The 17913-nt window shown below is 46.7% G+C and overlaps 1 protein-coding gene and 1 non-coding gene across 3 annotated transcripts in view; both read left to right on the forward strand.

Annotated features, from left to right (window-relative positions):
- Positions 1–17913, forward strand: part of CNIH3 (cornichon family AMPA receptor auxiliary protein 3) — a 131019-nt gene that overhangs the window by 80229 nt on the left and 32877 nt on the right. The window lies entirely within an intron of this gene.
- On the forward strand, positions 13599–13748 carry LOC138090947 (small nucleolar RNA SNORA62/SNORA6 family). The gene has a single exon (XR_011145915.1). It is a non-coding gene; the product is annotated as a small nucleolar RNA SNORA62/SNORA6 family (small nucleolar RNA).

Raw genomic sequence — 17913 nt, forward strand, 5'->3', positions numbered from 1 at the left:
CAGTTGCTATCTCATCTTTTCTGATGCTAGTCCTTCTAACAGGAGTAAAGTGATATCTTATCCCTTCCCTTCAGAAATATGGTAGATTGACGGCAAGGTCAGCTAGCTCACGGGTCTGGTTCCAGAGCCCTTGCGTACTCCCTTTGCATTTTGCTGTCTTGGTCTGAAGGAGCTGGTAACCTTGCTCACCTTTTACAGAGCTTCTTTTGACTCTAGGAATCAGTCTCTATGAGTCACTCACCAAGAATGACCATCACGTAGTTTCCCCTGTAGTCTCCACGGACCACGTAGACCAGAAAAAAGAGGCCAGTCAACTTATCGAATTCATTAGCAAAGCAGATTCTCGAAGGCTGACCTAAGCAGACTTATGGATTCTCAGTAGTTCTGCTATGAGAAGTCACAAGTCATTGACCGTACTGACAGAGGTCATTTGGTTTTCTGCCACACCTTCTCCTTTGTTTAATATACAAAGAAACTCCACGTACTGTAGGATGTGATGGAGGCAGGAAAGCGGTTTACAGGTCTGAGTGTGAGTAAAAGATACAAGGGAGCCCGCTCTGTCTGAGAGGAGCTCGTCTGGGCTGAGGGCGGGGTGGGAGAGGACCCTGCCTCACAGGGGTGTCTGGGGACCCAGGCTCCTCCTGCCTTCGGAGCTCTGCCATCATTAAGGCATTTTCTTGTCCATGTGGTTCATGAGGGCATCACACCATGATGTCATTTCAAGCAGCAGGATGGAGGGGTAACAGGAAAAGGGCTGCTTCAGAGAAGGACATGACCTGGAAGCTGTGCACATCACTTCCGCTGAATTCACCAGCCAGATCGTAGGCAAATGGCCATATCTGGTCTTTTCTGCGGGGTGGGCATGGGGGTTGCTATATGCTTAGCTTCAGATCAGGGATTTTATTTCAGAGAGCAGGGGGAATGGATGGTAGAGGATAGCTGCCTTGGTCTCTGGGAGAAATTCATTCAGCAGAGTGGTCAGTGCAGGGCACCCAGCCACTGTCAGGCATCCCGGAACTCCAAGGGCAGTGTGACGTGGGCAAAGGGGATGGGGGCAGAGAGACTCAGTATTAGAGGCTGAGGTGACATCTGGTGGTACCCGGAGGAGCCTGGACATGGTGGGGGTAGAGAAAGGAGGCAGGGAGTCCTGGGTATTGGCCTTGATGAGCTCCAGTGAGAGCAATCTGAATTTCTTCATTCATTCAAGCAGAATTCATTTAGACCTGCTGTGTATGGAGTTCCGTGTTGTGTGCTGATGATTGTTTGTGTGTGTGTATATCTGTGAGATGTGTTATTTGTGAAGACATCAGTCCAGCTCATTTTTTCTCTGATTTCCTGCCTAAGTCTGAAACCTCTGATCTCACATTGCCTCGAATCACAGTCACTCATATACCTTGTCTTCCACGGTTGATTCTTGAAGGCAGGGATCATGTCCTCCTAATTTTTGTGTCTGCTGTGTTGCCTAGCATGGTGTCTGATTCATGTTAATTAGCTAAATGGATTAGTGAGCATGAGCCCAGCAACCACACAATGGCTTGGATTATTATTTTCTTAATGTATGCAGTAGAATTATCACTGCTGAGCATGGGATTAAGGCAAGTGAAGGAGACCAAAGAAAGGTTTGTGGCAGGTGTGACAGGCTTTGTCTTGTCAGAGCATCCCTCACTTGCCAGAGCATCCCACTGAGCACAAGAATGGATGTTTTGGGTTGGCCAAAAAGTTTGTTCAGGTTTGTCCATTATACTTTCTAGAAAACCCAAACGAATTTATTGGCCAACCCGATGATTAGCGGGCTGGTTCTCAACCTTGGCTGCACACTGGAATCACTTGGGGAGCTTAAAAAGTACTGTTCCTGGATCCCACCCCCAGCGTGTCTCTTTCAGTGTTCTAGAATGCAGCCTGGGCATTGGCAGGGGTGGAGGGGGTGTTGGAAAAGCTCCCTAGGTGATTCTAATGTGTAGCGAAGCTCCAAATCACTGAGTTGAAGGGTAGACCAGGCTTTGGCAATGCAGGTGAGGAGGCATTTTCTCTTGCTTGGTCCCCCAGAGTATGATTTAGAGAGCTGTAATTTTCTAAATGGTACCAGAGTAAAAGCAATAATTTACCAGTGGGTGCCCAGGTGGACTAAAGGAGTGAGGGCCTAACTTCCTGCTTCCTGGGAGATGCTCAACCCAGTGGGAGACGCCTTGCAAGTAATGGGCAGACAACTTGTTTTTCTCCGTGCGAGCTTTGCTTCTAGCTGCTGGCTTTTCCAAAATGCGATAAGTGAAAATTCTGGTTTTCAACCCCCGAAATGCTCACCCTTCCAGATACTCATTCTTGCCCTTTCCAAACTGCTGAAAAAGCAAGAAACATTTCTGGGTCACGTTTCTGGGCCACAAAATGTACCAGTGTTACCAAATCCTAATGGTCTCTGATTCCCTGTGCTTGCTGCCCAGTCTCTGCCTCTCCCTACAGTTAGAACCGAGTACCAGCCTCCGCCCAGGCAGGGCCCACAGGGAGAGCCCTGAGACTCAGAAGAGAACTCCTCTGGGCTCCCCGGCTTGTGCTGAATTGATTCCCATGCTCCAGATGCATCTGCTCCCCACGGAATAGCTGTATTGCTGCATTATCATGCTGGCTCCATTCGCAACTTCTATGGGATTTGTTATTCTTGAAGAGATTTGGGGCATCGGGCCTCCTCCAGCACAATTTCACTGACTCTGATTCCTAAGCTGTCTCTACGGCATAGACAATTACAAAACACATGGGGTTTTGTTTCATTAGGATAAGACCAGGCAATAGACAAGAAAATGCATTGAATATGTGAAATGTGCTATACAAATGCAAAGTGCCATTATTACAAAGGGACAGAAAAGCCATACTGTTCCCTTTCTGTGTCTGCCACATGGTCCAAGCAGTGATGAAATTCTGGAAGACAATGGGCCCCGATTATAGCACAGGGAGGTGGGCGGGCAACACACAGGAAAAACAGCTCTGCTATTGTGGCCTTCCTCGTGGTGACATCACTGCCCTTACCACTCAGCGCATCAGCACAAAGTGGTGCCGGTGTCGCTGGTGTCCTGGTAGGAACTGAATAAGGGAGCCACTTAAGCAAGATCCCCGCTCTTGGGAATGTATACACTGTGCAGATGACGTCAGCAGGATGGACTGATTAAATGACCAACAACGCCTCTCCTGTGAGGGTCTGTATAATTCTTTTTGTATAAACTATCACACACGTATAACTGTGCTATTTCAAATGCTTTTTGATAGTGTTGATGCCAACTGTTAATAGAAACCAAAAATGAGGGACCTTGGATTGTTTTTGAGTATTTGACATTTAAGTTATTCAGTTATTGACGAAATACTTCAAGCCCCAATATTGTGAACTTGAAAGGAATGCAGTGTGGGAGGGCAAAGTCAGAAGGACGATTCTTTATAAAATGTTTGTTTTCCTTAGTCAACTATAATGTTGATGAGGGCAGGGCCCTTGTTTCTTGTTCCCTGCTTACCTGACCTAGAAAACAGCACCTTTTCAGTAATTCTTTGCTGGCAGAATGGCTGGATATGCTCTGTACTTTTCCCACAGTCTTGGATTTATTCTTACATCAACTCTGTGAGGTGGAGATGAGGACCTGAGACCTGAGGCCTAACATCACTCAGGTGGGGAGTGCTGGGTCTGGATTCAAATCCAGCTCTACTTTCAAACGCCTGCCCTTTCTAGTAGTTTTTATGTCTCCATGCACTAGGGATTAAAAGCATGAGCCAGTCATCCAAGCATAGAGAGTTGACTCAGCACACACTGGACAAGGCTGGGGTCGTTCATCATTCTAATTAGCTTTGGCTCCTTTCTCCTCAGCAGGCCCAGGGTCAGGACCAAATCCATGTATGCACTGTGAGCATTTACAGAAGGGCTCTGGCGTTTGCAGAGCACACTTGGATACCGCCCTCTGACCACCGGCATTTATCCATTCAGGCAATCCCCTGTCAGCCACAAGCACATGTGTGCCTTGCCTTTCTCCAGTCTGACTACCAGAAAGAGGCAAAGGTGTCAACAGGGTGGGCTTCTCCTGAGGCCTCTCTCCTTGGCTTGACTTCTTCTTGCGTCCCCACCTGGTCATCCCTCTGTGTGTCTGTGTCCTAACGCCTTCTTCTTATAAGGACGCCAGTCATATTGGATCAGGGTCCACTGTAATGACCTGGTTTAACCTTAACTGTGGCTTCCCGGATGGCTCAGTGGTAAAGAATCTACTTGCCAGTGCAGGAGACACAGGAGATGTGGGTTCAGTCCCTGAGTACGGAAGATCCCCTGGAGGAGGAAATGGTAACCTGCCCCAGTATTCTTGCCTGGGATACTCCATGGACAGAGGAGCCTGGCAGGGTGCAGTCCATGCGATCCCCAAGAGTCGGACACAACGGAGCAACTGAGCACACACATGTACACACACCCATTGATTTAAAGACTTACATCCCCAAATCCAGTCACATTCTGATCTGGTTACTGGGAGTTAGGACTTTTAACATATGAATTTTGAGGGGAAACACAATTCAACCTGTCACAGGATCCATATGGATACCAGGGAAGAGTTTTTATGGCAATGACATTCCCTTGGTTAGGAGCAGTGATTGGCCTTCCCTTGAATTCTGTTCCTTGACAAATAGCAGAGTGAAAGGTGAGCCCCTGGGTTTAGATTTCTGGAGCATTTTCTTATCACGCACAACTGTTATCCAGGGAAAGAGAAGGCAAGACTGATTCTTTCTGGTGGATTTTATTGCATGTTTATCAGAATAAAAAGCTAGCTTGTTCTGAGCAAAGCCTGTGAAGAAGTGCTCCCATCATTCTTCAGGAGAGATGCTCCAAACAGAAAGAACAGGGCCTGGCCTCTTCGAACTGTCACACCCCTCGCAGGGAGCAGCGTGTGGAGCCAGTCATCCAAGCATAGAGAGTTGACTCAGCACACACTGGACAAGGCTGGGGTTGTTCATCATTCTAATTAGCTTTGGCTCCTTTCTCCTCAGCAGGCCCAGGGTCAGGACCAAATCCATGTATGCACTGTGAGCATTTACAGAAGGGCCAGTTACTGAGGATGGCTGAAGTTATATAATTATTGTAACTATTTTTTGCTTGTAGGACATCCTTTCCCAGGAGATCCCAGGCACTTCCCTGCCCAGCGGCTGTCACTTGGTAGCAGGACAGCATGACCCATTGCAGAGATGGAGGAAGTCATAAAGAACGCTGCCCACCATAGTGCCTTGCAGGCTGCACAGAAAAGTCGCTATATGCACAGCTCTCGGGAAGGCTGAAGCAATGTAGAGAGTCACAAGGGGGCTTGGGTTTTTTCTTTGCTGGAGGAGGTGAGCTTACATAGACTTTGAAGATTGGTTTTTAGTGACTTAGGGAAAAGTTTTTCCATGACAACAATGTTTATTAAATTGCTGTATGTGGCCTAGGATATGCCAGATGTCATCGTGCAAAGCACTTGCCTGGGTCATCTCACTTAATGCTCATCTCTGATGTGGATGCCATTCTGATGTAGGCATCACTTTGGTCCCCTTTCACCAATGAGCATATTGAGGGCAGAGGGATTAAGGAACTGAAGGTAGGACATGCGAAGCCAGGATTTGAATCTAGGTCATCTGACCCCTGGGCTCAGTCTTAAAGAATCCACCTGCTAGTGCAGGAGACTCAAGTTCAATCCCTGAGTCGAGAAGATGCCCTGGAGAAGGAAATGGCAACCCACTCCAGTAATCTTACCTGTGAAATCCCATGGACAGAGGAGTCTGGCGGGCTACAGGATCCTGAAAGAGTCAGACACTCTGTGGGTTTTCTTCATTAATGATTTTAATTGTAGAAGTTGTATCTCCTTGTTTTAACTAGAAAATGATGCTCAGTTAATTCGAAGTAAATATTAATAAGCTCCCAACTCCTCTCTATTCCTGACTCTCTGACATAACTAATGTTAAAAGCTTGGGTCTCTGCTCCTACTTCCATGCACAAACACAGGCAAGTGCACATAAGCACACACACATACATACGTGTACATTCCCTCGGAGTTGGCCTTTTGCCTTTTTTCCCCAATAATTGAAAAAAAATTTTTTCCGTAACTTTTCCCCTGCATACCATTTTATTATGGACAACCCTCTAGATCAGTAGAGTACTATAGATCTATCTGTTTTAAGAATAATCACAAACTGTCATAGTATTTCACAGTGAAAGTGAAAGTCACTTAGTCGTGTCCGACTCTTTGTGACCCTATGGACCTTATAGTCCATGGACTTCTCCAGGCCAGCTGGAGTGGACAGCCTTTCCCTTCTCCAGGGGATCTTCCTAACCCAGGAATTGAACCTAGGTCTTCTGCATTGTGGGCAGATTCTTTACCAGCTGAGCCACAAGGGAAGCCCAAGAATATTGGCGTGGTGTAGCCTATCCCTTCTCCAGCGGATCTTCCTGACCCAGGAATCTAACTGGGATCTCCTGCATTGCAGGCGGATTCTTTACCACAGTCCACCCACTTTGTTCAGTCATGTTCATATTTGTGGACTTTCTGTTTCTTTCCAGTTTTGTTGATTTGGCCTATATCAGTAACCCTGCAATAAATACCTTTGTGTGTTTATATCACAGGAGTGAGATTGTCAGGTTAAAGAGGATATGAATTTGTACTCTAAAAAATTTGCCAGATTACTTTCCCAAAAAGGTTGTGATCAGGAAGTTGTTCTCACAGACCCGAGCTTCTCAGTCTGGGCAGCACATTGAAGTCTCCTGGAGCGCTTTTAAGTTCCGGGTGCAGAGGCTCCACCCATAAGAGTGTCTCACTTAATTAGCCAAGAGGGCGTAGGCAGTGGTGTTTGCCAGAGCTGCCCAGGGGCTTCTCACCGTCCGCCAGAGTGGAGGGCTTCTGAGAGCGATCCTCGCAGACTCCAGGGTCCTTTCTTCCCTCTCACTTTCCTGTCTCTCCCCTCATCCCTTCCTCCCTCCTTGAGGCCCTCTCCTCGAAGGTCAGGGGAATTTTCGCCGGAAGCTGCAGGTAATATCCTTCCCCCAGCAGCCTCCTTCTAGTCACTGCCCTGGTCCCGCAGAAACACATTGGTTGGAAGGGCTGATGTTAGCTCTTGCAGCGCATCCCCTCTGGAGAGCCTTCAGGACCTTTGAGAGCCTTCCAGCTCTTGCCGATTTGGAACGCTGTCTCTGGGAGAGAAGGGGCTGTGCATCACTTCTCTTTCAGGACCAGAAAAGCGAGGATGTGCTGCCCTCCTGCTACATAAGTGATGTCATTTTCATCCCGCAGTCTACAGACCTTCTGTTCTTCCACCTGCATCCCACGCCTTATCCCCTGCAGTATGTGTACCGGCGCGACCCACACGGCTGCCTCCAGAACAGCAGCCCAAGCCCTCACCCCCCTGGAGTTACGCAGACCACCGGCAAAAGCCAGAAGCCAAAGCAGCCTCTTACATGCCTGACTGGCACGCAGCTCTTCACTGCCATCCACTGCTCACCTTGAGTCAGAATGGGTAGAATGCCCCACGGGCTGCTGTGGGGAGCTTCAGAGCAGCGGTGACTCAGGTGTTTTATACACAGCGGTGTGTGTGTGTCTTTGGTGAGGGGCTGGGGTGTGGGAGTGCCTGGTGCTTACCTAGTTCTGCTGAAATGCCCGCAGGGTGCTAACCCAGCCCATGGCTGATGCTGGGGCTGGTAGAGTCCTGTAGCTGGCCACCGCCTTTGTCAGGCCCACATAATTATTAACCGTGATATCTAATGTTTGCCAAGTGCTCTGTTTTTCAAACTTGGCTGCACACTGGAATCCCTTGGGGAGTTTTAAGAAATTTTGATGCCCGGTTCCGTCTCCAGAGATTCTGACTTAATTGGTTTGGCATAAATCTTGGGAGTCAGGATTTTTAAAACCTCCCCCCGCCACCGGGTGATTGTAATAATACACAGTCAAGTTTGAGACTCTTTGCCAGGCAGGGTTCAGCATTCAGGTTCACTACTGCATGAAAGTACCCTGTGTGGCCTGGCTGCTGTGGCCCAGTGGGTCTTGGGGCCGACTTCCTCCCTGACCCTGCGCCTCCCCTCCCTAGTGCAGGGCTGGGTAGGGGTGCACAGACACCTACCTGGTCCTTTCAGTTCAGTTCAGTTCAGTTCAGTCGCTCAGTCGTGTCCGACTCTTTGCGACCCCATGAATCACAGCATGCCAGGCCTCCCTGTCCATCACCAACTCCCAGAGTTCACTCAGACTCACGTCCATAGAGTCAGTGATGCCATCCAGCCATCTCATCCTCTGTCGTCCCCTTCTCCTCCTGCCCCCAATCCCTCCCAGCATCAGAGTCTTTTCCAATGAGTCAACTCTTCTCATGAGGTGGCCAAAGTACTGGAGTTTCAGCTTTAGCATCATTCCTTCCAAAGAAATCCCAGGGCTGATCTCCTTCAGAATGGACTGGTTGGTCCTTAGCTCCCCCCAAATCTCCTAGTACCTCCAACAGTTGGCAAAGCCTTTCAGCTGCTGGGATGGGCAGGCTTTTAGAGGTCAGAGGTGTTTCCAGCTCCAAGAAGAAACAGGGTGGCAGTTTTCATGACTGCCTGAACCAAGGCCCTCTCTGCAGTGTTTCATGAAATGCTGAGGGCCTGGCCCCACTCTCTGAGTTTCCAATATAGTGGTGAGATTTGCACATAGAAACTTAAAAAGAATTTTTTTTCTTGGGGAAGGGAGAAATGTCAAATGAAAGGGAATGTTTCAAGAGTAAAATAATGAAAAATTCATATAGATGATTTTATTTACAAAGCAGAAACAGAGACAGATGTAAAGGACAAACAGATGGGTAGCAAGGGGGAAAGGGGAGTGGGATGAACTGGGAGATGGGGACTGACGTATGTACACTGTTGATACTAAGGCTTCCCTGGTGGCTCAGATGGTAGAGCGTCTGCCTGCAATGCGGAAGACCTGGGTTCGATCCCTGGGTCGGGAAGATCCCCTGGAGGAGGAAATGGCAACCCACTCCAGTATTCTAGCTTGGAAAATTTCATGAACTGAGGAGCCTGGTAGGCTACAGTCCATGGGGTTGCAAAGAGTCGGACACGCCTGAGCAACTTCATTTCACTTCATAGAACAGATAACTAATGAGAACCTACTGTGTATCACAGGGAACTCTACTCAGTGCTCTGTGGTGACCTAGATGGGAAGGAAATCCAAAAACGAGGGGATATGAGTATATGTATAGCTGATTCACTTTGCTGTTCAGTAGAAACTAATGCAACACTGTAAAGCAACTATACTCCAATAAAATTTTTTTAAAGAGTAGTATAATGAATACCTATAATGTAGTCTTTACCAAAAGTTATCACTCACCATGTTTGCTGTATCTGTTCTCCCCTCCCCCCAGGCATGTAGCTTTTTTTTTTTGCTGGACCATTTAGTTGCACATGTGATGACATTTTACCCCTGAATACTCTCTCCAGCATAACCACACTACCGTGATTACACCTAAAGCCATTGTCATCATAATGTTATCTATTAATAACAGTTGTCTGTAGTCACATTTCCTCTCTTTTCCCAATAAGTTCTTTATGGTTTTTAAAAAATATCCAGGACCCCGTCAGGTAGCGCACATAGCATTTAGTTGCCATATTTCCCACTTTCTCCTTTAATCTGAAAGAGACTCTCCATTTTTTTTTTTTTAATGACACTGACCTTTTTCGAAGCATCTCTGAATATGGGTAGTTTTTTAAAGTTCACTGGGCATTTCCAATGGGCAGCAGCAGGGTTGAGGAGCCTTGCACCAGAGGACTGGGCAAGGTGATTTCCCCACAGGAAGGTTTATGTGGAGAATGCTGGAGGCTGCCCCTTCCTGCTTCTCAGTCTTTGGAGAGGGCTGCCCTGCTTGCTGTTTACAGCCTGCTGTGCAGAGCACACCCTTGCCCCACGATGTTTATTTTTAATTGATCTGGAGTGATCACCAGACCCTGTGATCACTACCTTCTCTGGTTGCCCAGCATCCTCATCTCCTCCTTTCCTTTCTCTCCTAGCATCTCCAGAAGTATTTTGTGGGCTGGATCTTCAGGGTCTAATTGCTTGATGCAGCCTCACTGAAGTGGGTGTGGCAGGGGTGTGTCTGATTTCTCCATCCGCAGCTGCAGTGGGTGGTGGAAAAGTCTCTACGGAGGGGGGGGTGGTTCTTTCTTAGGCTGCCTGCTTCCCTGCTCTGACCACACCCAACTAAGCTCCATTCACTTTCCCTCTTCCTGCTCATTCTTCCTTTTTTTTTTTTTGGCTGAACCTACCCATTCTTTAAAATTCAGCCCGTGTCACCATTTCTAGGAAGCCTTTTGCTTCCTCCCTTGGTTGGGGTCTTGCCCCTTCTGCAGGGTCCCGCAGCCCCTGGGCTGATGTCTACCCTAAGGCTTACCAGGCAGCAATGCATTTCCCTCTCCCCGACTAGACCATGAGCTGCTGAAGGACAGGGACCGAGTCTGTTGTAAATCGAACTCCCTAGACCCCAGCATGGTGCCTGCACCGTATGCGTGCTGAGTCAGCGTTCAGTGAGTGAATGGTAATGGAAGTTGGACCCAATTCTGACAATCCAATAGTCACAGACTTCTGGGTTAGAATCCTAGAATGTTAGAGCTGGGAAGGGCCTTTGTGAATTCTGGTCCAGCTCCTTCCCTGAAGATAAATCAAAGTGCAGAAAGACAGAGATGCAGTGCCCCCACAATGGCAGAGTGAAATCTAACTCTGTCCCCTCTTTACCCTGAGTCCTTTCCCCCTCCACCCACCTTTATTTCATTGGGTTATTTATTCACTTCATATTTCCAAGTCCTGTTGACTTTCCATCATTCACAGATGGATAATCCTTCATATTATTGTCTACCGCAGTATCTAAACTCCAGTTGGCTATCTCTCCCTTCTGACCATGGGAAAGAGAAGTCCTTTTTAATGCAAGTATAAACAAGATGTAATCAGGAGAGTAGATTTGTTGGATGAAAACCAACAATCACAAAACCACTCCTCAATCTAGAATAAAGGCTCTGTGCTTCTTTGGAACATCACAGGGACCCCCTCTACTGAAGTGGACAAGTGATAGTTCACCATCAAGTTTGTAGACGCAGTTTTTATTTTCTCCTTTCTCCTGGTGGAATTGGCCAACCAGCAGTGGGAGTCCAGCTGTGCTGGCTGTGGTACAGCTGCCTGTAATACATTCAGACTCTCAGGCCCCATCGAGATCTACAGGATCCTGGTCTGGGTTTTAACAAGATCTCCAGGGCGTCTGGATGCACATTATTTTGAGCAGCACGACTGAGACCCTGATTGTCAGATAGAGAGCTGACTGGCTACACTGTTCTTCAGTATTCTCTGAGCGCCTGCCGTGTAGCCTTGAAGGAAGGAGCAGCAGGTGTGAACACCTTGCCCCGTAGACTTGCCTGCCCCACCTCGTCAGTTTCCCTCTGCTGACTCAGTACCCCGCTGGCCTCGCCCTACAGGGGGTCCTCACTGCTTGCAGCTGGCCCCTGACTTATCCCTACACCACCCCTGTCACACTGCCTCACTGGTTGCAAGTGGCTTTCTCCACTGTCCTTCAGTGTCCAGACTGCTCTGCTGTTTCTCAACAGTGGCCACTTTTGCTCATGAGTAGATGGAGCCCAGCAGCGCCAGGTTCCTGTCTCTTTCCTGCTCTGCTTTCCATCTTCATCTCTCAGAGCCTCCTCTTCCTCCGGGGCCCCTCTCTACCCCTTCCGTGGGTTCCCTTGATTCAGTCTCCTTCTGACTCAATCTGGAGCATATCCAAACTAGTTCCCTCTTTCCGGAGTACCTTCTTTCTCTCTCATTGCGATCCAACTCTTTTCCCCCTCATCTTTAAACGCATCTAGTCTGCCTTGTTCTAAACAGTTTCACTGACCTTGGTAACCCTTCATATTGCCAGCCCACACATTTCTTCTTTCAATTCTTGCCAAATTCTGGGAAGTCATCAACACCCCTTGCCTACACTTCCTCACTCCTACTTATCTCTGAATTCCTTGCAATTTGCCAGATGCTTCTGTCATTCAATTGAAAATGGTATCTTGAAGGTCACCAATGATGTCACAAATCCAGTCAATCGACTTCTTCGTTCCTACACCCTTGACTTTTCTGTCGTGTGGCATTACTGGACACTCCTTCTTTTTGACTTCCTGACACTAGGCCCTCTTAATTTTCTTTCTGTCTTGTGTCCGCTCATCTCTAACTCCTTTTTGACTCCTCTTCCCTCACACTCCAAATGCAGCCGTTCATTCATGTTCTGCCTTTGACCTTGTTTTCTTCCTGTTCTATACTAGGAGTTCCAGTCAACAGTCTATGGGTTATATATGGCCTGCCAATTTGTTTTGTTTAACCCTTTTAATATTTTAAGAATCTGAAAATTTCATACAAAAATCTGGATTTTCAGCTTCTTTTGGGAAAATAATTGCAAGGGACCTGGCAGTATTGGAACCGTACCCCTCAAGACAACAATCAGCTGAAGTGAGATAGTGATGACGCCTTCAGATGGGAAGTGCGTTTTTCAGTTCATTTCCACTCCAATCACTCCCCCACCTGCCTACCCCTATATGCGTTTGAGTGTAAGATTCTGCTTTCTCTGAGCTCATCCCTCTCCAACGATGGAGCTTCTATCATCATTCATCTTAGAGTGGCCCCCAAACCTATACCTTCTCTCCTGCTCTGTCTTCCTCTTGAATTCCAGGCAAGCATTTGAAGCCATCTATTGAGCATCTTTACCTGGTTCTACTCCTTGTACCTCAAGGAGTGCTAATGAATCACACTTCTCCACCTTTTTGGGTTGAACCAATTGAGAACAGACATGAGTCTAGATGAGGATGAAAATACAGTGTCCTATCCATCCAGCTCCATGGATGGTCAAGGTAGGATTCCAGCACCTTCAGTAGTGAATACCAAAGAGGGGTGGGCTCAAGGCTTGTGTTGCCATGCAAGCAGGCTTTAGACCTTGGCCACATAAACCTACCACATGCTTGCAGGAGTGGAGGAAGAGAATGAATGAAGTTTAGGGACAGGCAGTCCCTAAAGCAAGAGAAGCCAGGCCACAGGCTTCCTCCCTAATACTTCCCTAAGATGTGGAAACTGTTGGTTGAATTCCTATTTTATGGGTTGGGGCAGAGAAAGGAATTGAAGGGCTCAGAGTTCTCCCTTTTGTCACCTGTCCATAAACTTACATCTACTTCTGCTTTATTGACTATGCCAAAGCCTTTGACTGTGTGGACCACAGCAATCTCTGGAAAATTCTTAAAGAGATGAGAATACCAGACCACCTGATGTGCCACCTGAGAAATCTGTAGGCAGGTCAGGAAAAAACAGTTAGGACTGGACATGGAACAACAGACTGGTTGCAGATAGAGAAAGGAGTATGTCAAGGCTGTATATTGTCACCCCGCTTATTTAACGTATATGCAGAGTGCCTCGTGAGAAATGCTTGGCTGGATGAAACATAAGCTGGAATCAAGATTGCTGGGAGAAATATCAATAACCTCAGATATGCAGATGACACCACCCTTGTGGCAGAAAGCAAAGAAAAACTAAAGAGCCTCTTGATGAAAGTGAAAGAGGAGAGTGAAAAAGTTGGCTTAAAACTCAACATTCGCTGCACATTGTTAGAGCTTGGAGTTGAGGCCACTGGCTGGTGAACTCACAAGTGTAGGTAGTGTGCTACATGAGGGGCAAGTTTTTCGCTAACACCACAAGGGTCTCTGGCCCAATGAGTGGAGTTGGATAGTAATACTTGCTACAAAAGTATGATTTTAAGGAGAGGTGAAAACATTTTTTAAATAGCCTGTTTTTTTTCTCTTCAATATTCCTAACTCTTTTCTTAATCGTGTATCGTGCTCTGAGATCCTAAAAAGGGGGCGCACTCAGTGGGCCTGATGTGGTGGATGCTCGCCCGGGAAGTCCTGCGCATGCGCGGCACCATCTCCCGAGAACACCCGTGGGAGGTCATGCCGGACCTCTACTTCTACAGGGACCCCGAGGAGATTGAAAAGGAAGAGCAGGCAGCAGCTGAGAAGGCTGTGACCAAGGAGGAGTTTCAGAGCGAATGGACTGCTCCAGCTCCAGAGATCACGGCTGCCCAGCCTGAGGTGGCAGACTGGTCCGAAGGCATGCAGGTGCCTTCCGTGCCCATTCAGCAGTTCCCTACTGAAGACTGGAGTGCTCAGCCTTCCACTGAAGACTGGTCTGCAGCCCCCACTGCCCAGGCCACGGAATGGGTAGGAACCACCACCGAGTGGTCGTAAGCTGTTCTTCCAAACACTTGTAGAACCTGCATCAAAATGGAAATCTGGCTGATGGAAATAAACTGTTTCTAAAAAAAAAAGAAAGCTCAACATTCGGAAAACTAAGATCATGACATCTGGTCCCATCAATTCATGGCAAATAGATGGGGAAACAGTGGAAACAGTGACAGACTTTATGTTTTTGGGCTCCAAAATCACTGAAGATGGTGACTTCAGCCATGAAATTAAAAGATGCTTGCTCCTTGGAAGAAAAGTTATGACCACTTTAGACAGCATATTCAAAAGCAAAGACATTACTTTGCCAACAATGGTCCGTCTAGTCCAAGCTATGGTTTTTCCAGTAGTCATGTATGGGTGTGAGTTGGACTATAAAGAAAGCTGAGCGCCGAAGAATTGATGCTTTTGAACTGTGGTGTTGGAGAAGACTTTTGAGAGTCCCCTGGACTGCAAGAAAATCTAACCAGTCCATCCTAAAGGGAATCAGTCCTGAATATTCATTGGAAAGACTGATGCTAAAGCTGAAACTCCAATACTTTGGCCACCTGATGTGAAGAACTGACTCATTTGAGAAGATTGAAGGCAGGAGGAGAAGGGGACAACAAAGGATAAGGTGGTTGGGTGGCATCACCAACTCAACGGACATGAATTTGAGTAAACTCTGGGAGTTGATGATGGACAGGGGGGCCTAGCATGCTGCAGTCCATGGGGTCACAAAGAGTTGGACACGACTGACTGACTGAATTGATAAACTTACTATAGATTTACAGCCTACTCTTTTGGTTAACCACCTTGGTTAACTGGGACATTAGCTTTCATGCCACTCAGGTTTACTACCTCATCTGTTACTGGTCTGTGGATTCTGTTTCTGAAGTGCTTCATGAATTGCAACTGTCCTTCCCCAAGCCACTTCCTCAAGAGCTCTGGCTCTCCTTTCTTTTGCTAGACTATTGCAGTGACCTTCTAGGTGGGTTTTTCCCTCTGGTCTTTGGTCTGCTCCCTAGCCCTGCTCCTCCGTTCACTCTGCACATTATTGTTGGAGTGATCTAAGCCAATCTTTACCATATATGACTTTCCTATCCAAAGTCTTCTTGCTTTCGCTTAGTCATGTCCAACTCTTTGCGACCCCATGGACTGTAGCCTGCCAGGCTCCTTTGTCCTTGGGAATTCTCCAGGCAAGAATACTGGAGTGGAAAATCCTCCTCCAGGGGATTTTCCCAACCCAGGGATCGAACCCAAGTCTCTTGCATTGCAGACTGATTCTTTACCAACTGAGCCACCAGGGAAGGAAAGTCTTCTTGGGGGTCCCAACTTTAGAGAATGAATGGCCAATACTCAGCATTTCTTTTAAGACCCTCTTTGATTTCCTACCCCCTCTTTTAACCTTATTAAAATCTACTTCCTTTCACTTATCTGCTCACCCATTTATTGAGTACCTACTATGTGCTGGGGGTTGTGCTGAGTACCATAGATAAGACTGTGACTTCCTTTCTTTGTGCCTTGTCTTACACTATTTCATCACTTGGATATCCTTCTCTGTGGGCTAAAATGCTGTCTTTCAGTTTCAACTCAAATGCGGCCTCTTCCATGAAATACTTAAAAATTCACTAAAGAAGTGTCTGACTGCCTTCTCTGTCTGACTGGCTCTTTCAGTGGTCTTCCTACATAATGATGTCTTATTTACATATCTGACTCCTTTCCTGGTTGCAGTCTTCCTGGGGGCCAGTGCTACATCTTCTTCGACCTTGAATTGTCTGTGGTCCTATGCTGTCCTGGTGCACAGGAAGCACTCTATTGATGGGCTGATAAAATCACATTTTCTCCAAAGTAGGAAATAGAACAAACCCAGAGAAAAGTGTTTAAAAACACAAATAAATGAAGCATGATCCTAGGTGTTACTAAATATAGCTTTATAGAGATGAGTATGTCATGACTAATTAAAAACAAATCTGTTTCGAAATAAAGCAGCACATTGACATTAAATACTGTTTCTTCATCTCTTTTCATTCCTACTGCAACCAGCTTAGTTTTTTTTTCTTTTTTAATGTCTTTACTCTTAATAATCAGAGATTTCTCTAAAACCAGATGCCAACTTTGACTGATCTGTCCGTCATAACTCGGGCAAATTTTTCCTGCTGACATTGCCATATGTGTGTCCATCCCGTCCTTGGAGGCCTTTGATTCTTTCTCATTGCCTGTTGCCTCCAGTCCCGACTCCTTCACCTGGTCTTCTTGGCCCTCTCAGGGGCCTTTTCTAGGCTGTTGTTCTACTTCTCCCCAGCTTAAACCCAGGCCAGTCAGGTAACCCCTCTCCTCTTAGGTGCATATCTTCCCTAGACTCTAGAGGCGCATCCACTTCTGTGAAATCTTTGTCATTTCGGCTGAGGGTAAATTCTTGCCCCTGTCACCCATAGCAGCTGTTTCCAGACCTGGTTGCTCATCAGAGTCAGATGCATAGCATTTAAAACCCAGATCCACGACATGGTACACACTAGTATATTTAAAATGGATAACCAACAAGGATTTACTGTATAGCACAGGGAACTCTGCTCGATGTTATGTGGCAGCCTGGATGGGAGGGGAGTTTGGGGAAGAATGGATACATGTATATGTATGACTGGGTCCGTTTGCTGTCCACCTGAAACTATCAGAACATTGTTAATCGGTTATGTTGTTTAATCACTCAGCTGTGTCTGACTCTTTTTGGCCCCATGAACTCTAGCCTCCCAGGCTCCTCTGGGATTTCCAGGCAAGACTACTAGAGTGGGTTGTTGATTCCTTCTCCAGGGGATCTTTCTGACCCAGGAATCGAACCAGAAACTCCTGAATTGGGAGGCTGATTCTTTACCACTGAGCCACCTTAGAAGCCCCAAAATAACATGGGGCTTGAACCCATGACCCTGGGATTAAGAGTCCCATGCTCTACCAACTGAGCTAGCCAGGTAATTGGCTATACTCTAATATAAAATAAAAAGTTTTTTTAAAAAACATCCTCTTAGAAATAAAAAATATCCAGATGCAGATTGTGAAATGGGGTTGGAAATATGCATTTTTGTGATGTTCTACCATAGGATTCTGATGTGCAACAGTTTTGGGAACCACTGACTTTTGGGGTCCTACAGTCGCACGATCGGATCTTACACTGCCTTGTGTTGTATTTATGTATCTATCTGACTTGTCCCTCTAGACTCTCCCCAAAATCGGGACCATGCCACTGAGTCATCTCACCTTTGGATCACCTGGCAGGATATCTCACTCATAGTAGCACAATAAATTGCTCAACAAGTGTTGTTTGAATGAATGCATGCATGCACATGTGAGAGACTTCTTCAGTGAGATGGGGCTTGATGGGTAAGAGGAACCTGAAATGCAGACGCGAGTTGAAAGAAAGTTCAAGTAGAGAGAGGAGCTTTAAATTTCAATATTTTGTGCAAAAGGCAGATGATTATCCAAACTCTCGGGAGTCACTTTGAAATGTTTGCTTCCAGGGTCAAAATACTGCTCGCAGATGGAATTAGTTCCAGTTTTGAGAAAATGCTTATCTTTATAAGACTTTCCAATGTGTATCCTATTATTTGGTTGTATCATTTCTGGCTTTATGATGAACAACTGGTTGTTTTTAAAATAGAATGTTTCAACTCTTCCAGTATCTGGTCCCTGAGGTTGCT

This window comes from Capricornis sumatraensis, chromosome 14, assembly GCF_032405125.1.
Source record: "Capricornis sumatraensis isolate serow.1 chromosome 14, serow.2, whole genome shotgun sequence".
NCBI classification, from domain to species: Eukaryota; Metazoa; Chordata; class Mammalia; order Artiodactyla; family Bovidae; genus Capricornis; species Capricornis sumatraensis.